The sequence below is a fragment of the Arachis ipaensis genome, chromosome B03, assembly GCF_000816755.2.
Source record: "Arachis ipaensis cultivar K30076 chromosome B03, Araip1.1, whole genome shotgun sequence".
Taxonomy (NCBI): domain Eukaryota; kingdom Viridiplantae; phylum Streptophyta; class Magnoliopsida; order Fabales; family Fabaceae; genus Arachis; species Arachis ipaensis.
In genome coordinates, this window is record NC_029787.2 from 26,006,301 (window position 1) to 26,014,963 (window position 8,663).

Sequence of the window (8,663 nt, forward strand, 5' to 3'; positions counted from 1 at the left end):
GACAGAGCATGTTCTTTCTTCCTTACCAATCTGAGGCAACATGTCACCCAACAAGAAGGCCTCTTGATTATTTCTAACAGATTTCAGGCGATCAAGGCTGTATTGAGAGCTGATGATAGTGGTTGGCATTCTCCTAGAGCTTTTCATGCTTACTATGTCTGGCACATGGTGGCAAACTTTATGTCTCGTTTTAAGTCTGCTGAGGAAAAGTGGTATCTCATAAATGCTACTTACAATCCAAGCAAGGCTCGATATGAGTGGTAAATGGATACATTAAGGGTTTTGTCACAGGAGATGACAGACTGGGCTGGTAGGTTCAACAAAGAGATCTGGCTACAACACTGCAATAACGACTACCGGATTGGGCATATGATGACGAACCTTTCTGAGTGCATGAATGTTGTGCTTAAGGGTATACGCTATTTACCGATTTCAGGCATCGTGAGATGCACCTACAAGAGGCTACAACAGTTGTTCGTTAGGAAGGGATGGGAGGTACATGCACAACTAGTGGCGGGTAATCAATTTTCATAATGGTTGATAGCTGTTATTGAGAAGAACAGGGAGAAAATCTCAAAGATGCACGTCACTCACTATGATAGACGGGCTTTAGTGTTCCTGGTTGAGGAGTTAAAGCCTTTCGAGAGTTGGTCGTAAGGGTCGTTCCATGTTTGCTTGACGGCTGGGATGTATGACTGTGGTCTTTTCCAATCACTCCATTTCCCACGTCATCATGCACTTATCGGCTGTGCCGCCGCGAGTGTTGAATGGGGTCTATATGTCCATCCGGTGTACCTACGGCAGGCTGTATTCAAGGTGTATGAGGTGAAGTTTCCCTCGATACTAGATGAGAAGCTTTGGTCGAAGTGGTATAGGACACGGCTTTGTCCTAACCCTGCTATGCGCAGGAAGTCTACTGGCAAACCTATTTCCACCAAGTTTCATAATGAAATGGATGAGGGCGAGCGCCAAAAAAACGGTGTGGTCTCTGCAGGAAAATCGGTCATACCAAAAAAGGTTATCTAAACCAGCCGATGGACGAGGCTTAGTTTACGGTCGCTACTTTGTATGTGTTTGTTGACGTTGTTTTTTGTGTTGGTCATGTGTTTGTGTTGTTTATGTCATGGTTCACTTTGTGATATTTTCACTAAATATATTTTGTACTCGAATTTTATGTGATTTAAGGTATCAATGATTTAGGAATTTATATTGGATTTGAATTCGAAAACTTAAACTACAACATATAACCATATTTAAGAAGAACATAAATAGCGTACCAAAATATAAGATAAATAGTGTTCCAAAATACAACATGGAAAGTGCATCAAGTACATCAATGGTAACATGTAGAATAACAGAATACAAAAATAATAACGATGTCAGGGTTGTGATCACCCGGGAAATGCAGCCGATGTCTGATGCCACATGGTGGAGGTTGTGCCTGTCGTTGTGGTCTGCTAGGACGTGGGTCTGCAAGAGGTTGTGGGTGGGGAGAGGCATCTTATGCCTAATGAGGTGGCTGTGATGGGAGCAGATGATGTGGGATATAGTAACTCTCTGAGTAGGTCACTGGCTGATACTGAGGCAGGTAAGGTGGAGCAACAGAAGGTACAGGCACCGGCTAGGATGCCGTTATCAATAGGCTGTAATCCACCGAAGGTGGTGTCACATACTGAGCATCGGGTCGAAAGTGTTTGCCGTATGAAGTGCCAGAACCCGGAGAAATGTATGAAAGCCAAACAGTGGTGGACATAGAGGCAGAGGAATGCTGCTATGGCTGACCCATGCTCTGCTCTCGACCTATGCAGAACTGCTCCACAGTGTGCTGCATGGTGGGATGGTCGATGGTATGAATATGGAACGCATCCTCGAAGTCTATCTCGTCGACCATCGATGCCTCGTGATGACTGCTGAATGTACCGAGGTCATGCCAACCAGGGGGACAACATCCTAATCATTTCAAACTACCTATGAGCTTGACCCTGAAGGCAGATGTGGTGGTGGAGGTGGAAGAGAGGGTGGTGGTGGTGGTGGAGGAGGTGGTGAGTCACCCTGGTCATCAGGGATATCATCGTACTTCTCTTGTTGGTGATACTCTACCTCCTTCGCAGACTCCACATCCAAGCGCTTTCCACGAGGCCTAACCCTATCCCTCCAGCATCCTGCAGCTCCTCCGTACTCTCTAATACCCCCTCCTGGTAGGCCTCCAGGTGTCCGCCTGAACCTCCCGGGCCCGCCGACGACAGTCAGAGATGTCCCAGAGAAGGTCTAGGATGTCCCTCGGCTGGCTAGCAGAAAGCTGCACGTCTCTCAGTAAGTCCAACAGCCTTGGATCCTCAAGTACATCCTGTCCCGACACGTGTCTAACTCGGCAAGCCATCCAATACCAATCCAGTACTCCTGCGTTGGCCGATAGTCTAAGCATGGCTGAATGGATATCCGGTATCCCTCCCGAAACCGAGCCCTCCACCGATCGTACCACTCACGAAGTTTAGTAGGCCACCAAAAGTCCTCGCCCCTACCTGTGGTAGTCAGGAAGTTGTCAACATTGACCGGGTCTCTTGGCACTGGCTGCTCGCCATTGAACTGGCTCTTGACCCGGTCAGCATGGTAGAATTCAACTTCGTTGAAGCAGACGAGGGGGACAACAGACATTCATGTCCCCAACTCTGCCTCTTTCTTCGGCCATAACAAGCAGATATACTGCAGTGCAGGATTGTCGTATGGCGTTCACATGAACTACATTAGTTTAGTGAAATAATGATCAATCACATGTGCTAAAAAATTGTGAGTTATCTATGCAAGATAAACCAAATAAAAGGGTAACTCGATTACCTTATCCCGCAAGACTCTCTGCGTGGTGGTCTCTGCTCTACTGTGTCAAGCCGATCAACATATGAACATTTGCAAGAACAACCACAATTCATTTAATTGCACATCATATTGAATTGCGAAAATGAATAGTAAAACCAAAATGAACAGTTACCTTGCAGCCATAAGGTACATGTACACCTATCGATCCCACACCACTTAGGAAATCTTTGGTATATCCAAGATATCAGCAAAGGAGTGCATCATGCGATGTCTGTGATGGAGCAGTGTGCTGCAGAGCATAGAAAATGGTACGTCCATGCTAGAACCCTAAATCCTCAGGACAACCTCTAGAAGTTATCTATTAGTGGGAGCCACCAGAGATGGACCTGATTATTCGACTTATCAGTCATCAGGTAACCCCCAATCATCAACAGTATGTAGCACCTTGCATACTGTCGAAGGGTGGCTGGATCATCTGTATCGGGCATCTGTCGGACACGCTCCCGAAGCCTTGTCACTGAGTAGCCACTCAACCAATTTCCAGGCCTCAGTTTCGTACCATGTATGCAAGTCACGAAAGCACCCACCCACTGGCTCTCCATTAGCATGCAGCCCGAAGTGGTAAACGATGTCCTACAGGGTGATGATGCACTCACCCCACAGCAAGTTGAAGGTGTGGTTCTCTAGGCGCCACCGCTCCACGAATGTCATGTTTAGGGAGTTGTCAAATACGAAATTCTTGAGTAGCACTACGTCACCGAAGCCAGCCTCCTGCAGGTAGGGGACAATAGCGTCGAGTGGTGGGAGTGTGTGACTCGCCCTCCTGAAAAGAAGTAGGCGAGACCTCTGGTAAAAAATAAAAAATGCGAATTAGAAATGTATAAAGCTATAAAAATTTCAAAGTAAAAAATTCTACCAACAAACGTTTACATAACAAATTAATTTGAATTATAAGTAAACTACTTCAACAAATAACTACACACTTTACATTAGAAATTCATATAAATAAAAATATTTACTTAAATAATGAATAACTAAATTACTAAACTTAATTAAGTTTATTAAACATTTTTAATAACCAAAATTAATAACTAAAGTAATAAACATATACTTAGTAACTTAGATTAAAAAAAAGCAAACCTAAATAAATATTTAATTAATAAATCTATTTTAAAATATGCCTAACATCATACCATATCATTTAAATCATTCCTAACAATATTTTCATTTACCTAACATATATTGCATACTATTTCTACAAAAGTACCCTAAATATGGCAACACATCTATACTTTAACATAAACATAAAACAAAAAACACCAACTTCAAAGTCGGCTGCCCCAACAATGTACCAGGTCGCGTTCATTTGGTTGATGCCTACATCGTGATTATCGGCGCACGCCATAATCTTGAAGTAATTCGAAAATATGATTAGAAAAAGATAAAAGTGGGAGAAAATACCAAGAAATAGAAGTGATAAGCTCTTAACTGTGAGTGTGGACAAAATGCATATATGTAGGCCTCATCCAATCTTATTTCGTTAACAGTATAAGTAAAATAAGACTAAACGTATCTCGTTTATAATGTAAACGAGATAAAGACATTATACAACACGTGTACAAACGTAATATGACTGCGTCGTTTGTAACACCCTTACTATCAGAAGTCACGCTTCCGACTGCGCTACTCTGATAGCAAGAAGTATTACGACTACTTTACATACTAAATACTAAAATAGGAGCCTGTGACTTGACACTGTATCGCTGATTTCTTAGAAAACCGAAAATAAACATTTTATCTTAAGAAAAATACAAACAGGCATAGATTCATATACAAGACTCTTTACATAATAACTCATAATAATAATATACATATAAAACATACAATTCCTATCCCTCTTACAAACTCGTAATAACAAAGACGAGGGAAGAAAATAATCTAATTAACACATCTTATAAACCAAACGCAGTATATCTCTTCTTAATGCTTCTTCATCCGGTTCCTGAAAAGGTAAAGCTGTAGGGGGTGAGAACCTAACCACACGGTCTCACCATAGAGTTTCAAAGTTGTTATAGGAAGATATTTAATAAGAAACTTGATGAGCGGATAATTTATACGCTTTTTGGCATTGTTTTTAGTATATTTTTAGTAGAATCTAGTTACTTTTAGGGATGTTTTTAATAGATTTTATGTTAAATTCACATTTCTGGACTTTACTATGAGTTTGTGTATTTTTCTGTGATTTCAGGTATTTTCTTACTGAAATTGAGGGACTTGAGCAAAAATCAGATTCAGAGGTTGAAGAAGGACTGCTGATGCTGTTGGATTCTGACCTCCCTGCACTCAAAGTGGATTTTCTGGAGCTACAGAACTCGAAATGGCGCGCTTCCAATTGCGTTGGAAAGTAGACATCCAGGGCTTTCCAGAAATATATAATAGTCCATACTTTGGCTAAGAATAGATGACATAAACTGGCATTCAACGCCAGCTCTCTGCCCAAATCTGGCGTCCAGCGCCAGAAAAGGATCCAAAACCAGAGTTGAACGCCAAAAATGGATCAAAACCTGGCGTTCAACTCCAAAAATGGCCTATGTACGTGGAAATTTAAGGCTCGGCCCAAGCACACACCAAGTGGGCCCTAGAAGTGGATTTATGCATCAATTACTTACTCATGTAAACCCTAGTAGCTAGTTTATTATAAATAGGACCTCTTACTATTGTATTTGACATCTTTGGATTACCTTATGATCCTTTGATCACGTTTTAGGGGGCTGGCCATCTCGGCCATGCCTGGACCTTCACTTATGTATTTTTAACGGTAGAGTTTCTACACTCCATAGATTAAGGTGTGGAGCTCTGCTGTTCCTCAAAGATTAATGCAAAGTACTACTGTTTTCTATTCAATTCTTCTTATTTCGCTTCTAAGATATTCATTCGCACCCAAGAACGTGATGAAGGTGATGATTATGTGTGACGCTCATCACCATTCTCCTCTATGAACACGTGCCTGACAAACACTTCCGTTCTACATGCAACAAGCTAGAATGAATATCTCTTAGATCTCCTAACCAGGAGAGGACGTGAATCCCAAGGAGGAAGACCTCCTGGGACGTCCAGTGGTCAATAAGGAGCTTCCCTCTGAGGAACCAAAGGACTCTGAGGCTCATCTAGGGACCATAGAGATTCCATTGAACCTCCTTATACCCTTCATGAGCTCTGATGAGTATTCCTCTTCTGAAGAGAATGAGGATGTTACTGAAGAGCAAACTGCCAAGTTTTTTGGTGCAATCATGAAGCTGAATGCCAAATTATTTGGCATTGATACTTGGGAAGTTGAGCCTCCCTTGTTCATCAATGAACTAAGTGATCTAGATCAACTGACATTGCCTCAGAAGAGACAGGATCCTAGAAAGTTCATAATACCCTGTACCATAGGCACCATGATCTTTAAGGCTCTGTGTGACCTTGGTTCAGGAATAAACCTCATGCCCCTCTCTGTAATAGAGAAACTGGGAATCTATGGGGTGCAAGCTGCTAAAATCTCATTAGAGATGGCAGACGATTCAAGAAAACAGGCTTATGGACAAGTAGAGGACGTGTTAGTAAAGGTTGAAGGCCTTTACATCCCTGCTGATTTCATAGTCCTGGATACTGGAAAGGAAGAGGATGAATCCATCGTCCTAGGAAGACCTTTCCTGGCCACAGCAAGAGCTGTGATTGATATTGACAGAGGTGAAATAGTCCTTCAATGGAATGAGGACTCCCTTGTGTTTAAAACTCAAGGATCTCCCTCTGCAACCATGGAGAGGAAGCAGAAAAAGCTTCTCTCAAAGCAGAGTCAACCAGAGCCCCCACAGTCAAACTCTAAGTTTGGTGTTGGGAGGCCACAACCAAACTCTAAGTTTGATGTTGAAATCCCATATCCAAACTCTAAGTTTGGTGTTGGAGAGTCTCAACAAAGCTCTGCACATCTGTGAGGCTCAATGAGAGCCCACTATCAAGCTATTGACATTAAAGAAGCGCTTGTTGGGAGGCAACCCAATTTTTATTTATCTAACTATATTTTTCTTAGTTATATGTCTTTGTAGGTTCATGATCATGTGGAGTCACAAAATAAATATAAAAATTGAAAACGGAATCAAAAACAGCAGAAGAAAAATCACACCCTGGAGGAGCATCTGTCTGGCGTTCAGCGCCAGAACAGAGCATGGTGCTGGCGCTGAACGCCCAAAATGGGCAGCTTCTGGGCGCTGAACGCCAGAACAGGCATGGTTCTGGCGTTCAACGCCAGAAATGGCACACAAATGGGCGCTGAACGCCCAAAATGGCCACCAACCTGGCGCTGAACGCCCAGAGTTATGTGCAAGGGCATTTTGCATGCCTAAATTGGTGTAGGGATGTAAATGCCTTGACACCTCAGGATCTGTGGACACCACAGGATCACCTCAAGATCTGTGGACACCACAGGATCATCTCAGGATCTGTGAATCCCTCACCCACCTCACCCTCTCTCTCTCCATTCATGACCATCCCTTCTGTTCTCCATTCACCACTCACATCCATACACAGATCCCTCCATCTCTTCCATATCTTCTTATTCTTCTATTCGTTCTTCTTTTGCTCGAGGGTGAGCAACATTCTAAGTTTGGTGTGGTAAAAGCATAGCTTTTTTGTTTTTTCCATAACCAGTGATGGCACCTAAGGCCAGAGAAGCCTCTAGAAAGAGGAAAGGGAAGACAAAAGCTTCCATCAAGGGTCTATAGCTCAGTGGTAGAACATTTGACTGCAAATCAAGAGATCTCTGAGATACCTCAGGGGGGGATACATTTTCTTCCACACAATTATTGGAAGCAACTAAGGGTGGAACATCAAGAGCACTCCTTCATCCTTCATGAAATCAGAGAAGATCTAAAAAGCAATGAAGGAGGAGCAACAAAGGCAAGGAAGAGACATAGAAGAGCTCAAAAACATCATTGAAATGCCATCATCACTAAGGTGGATTCATTCCTTGCTCTTATTTCTTCTATTTTTTTCTATGTTATGGTGCTTATCTATGTTTGTGTCTTCATTACATGATCATTAGTAGTTAGTAACTATGTCTTAAAGATATGAATATCCTATGAATCCATCACCTCTCTTAAAATAAAAACTGTTTTAATTTAAAAGAACAAGAAGTACATGAGTTTCGAATTTATCCTTGAACTTAGTTTAATTATATTGATGTGGTGACAATGCTTCTTGTTTTCTGAATGTATGATTGAACAGTGCATATGTCTTTTGAAGTTGTTGTTTAAGAATGTTAAATATGTTGGCTCTTGAAAGAATGATGACTAGGAGACATGTTATTTGATAATCTGAAAAATCATAAAAATGATTCTTGAAGCAAGAAAAAGCAGCAAAGAACAAAGCTTGCAGAAAAAAAAATTTCTGAAAACATAGGCGGAAAAAAAAAGGAAAGAAAAAGAAAAAGCAAGCAGAAAAAGCCAAAAGCTCTTAAAACCAAGACCTACACTTAAAGTGGATTTTCTGGAGCTACAGAACTCGAAATGGCGCGCTTCCAATTGCGTTGGAAAGTAGACATCCAGGGCTTTCCAGCAATATATACTAGTCCATACTTTGGCTAAGAATAGACGACGTAAACTGGTGTTCAACGCCAGCTCTCTGCCCAAATCTGGCGTCCAGCGCCAGAAAAGGATCCAAAACCAGAGTTGAACGCCAGAAATGGATCAAAACCTGGCGTTCAACTCCAAAAATGGCCTCTGCACGTGGAAATTTAAGGCTCGGCCCAAGCACACACCAAGTGGGCCCCAGAAGTGGATTTATGCATCAATTACTTACTCATGTAAACT

General features: G+C 42.0%; 1 long non-coding RNA gene across 1 annotated transcript in view; it reads right to left on the reverse strand.

Annotated features, from left to right (window-relative positions):
- Positions 4,887-8,663, reverse strand: part of LOC110270052 — a 4,021-nt gene continuing 244 nt past the window's right edge. Inside the window, exons 2-3 of the long non-coding RNA XR_002359051.1 lie at positions 6,784-6,785; positions 4,887-4,908 (exon numbers count right to left, since the gene is read on the reverse strand). This is a non-coding gene — a long non-coding RNA (uncharacterized LOC110270052). The remainder of the gene's footprint in view (positions 4,909-6,783; positions 6,786-8,663) is intronic.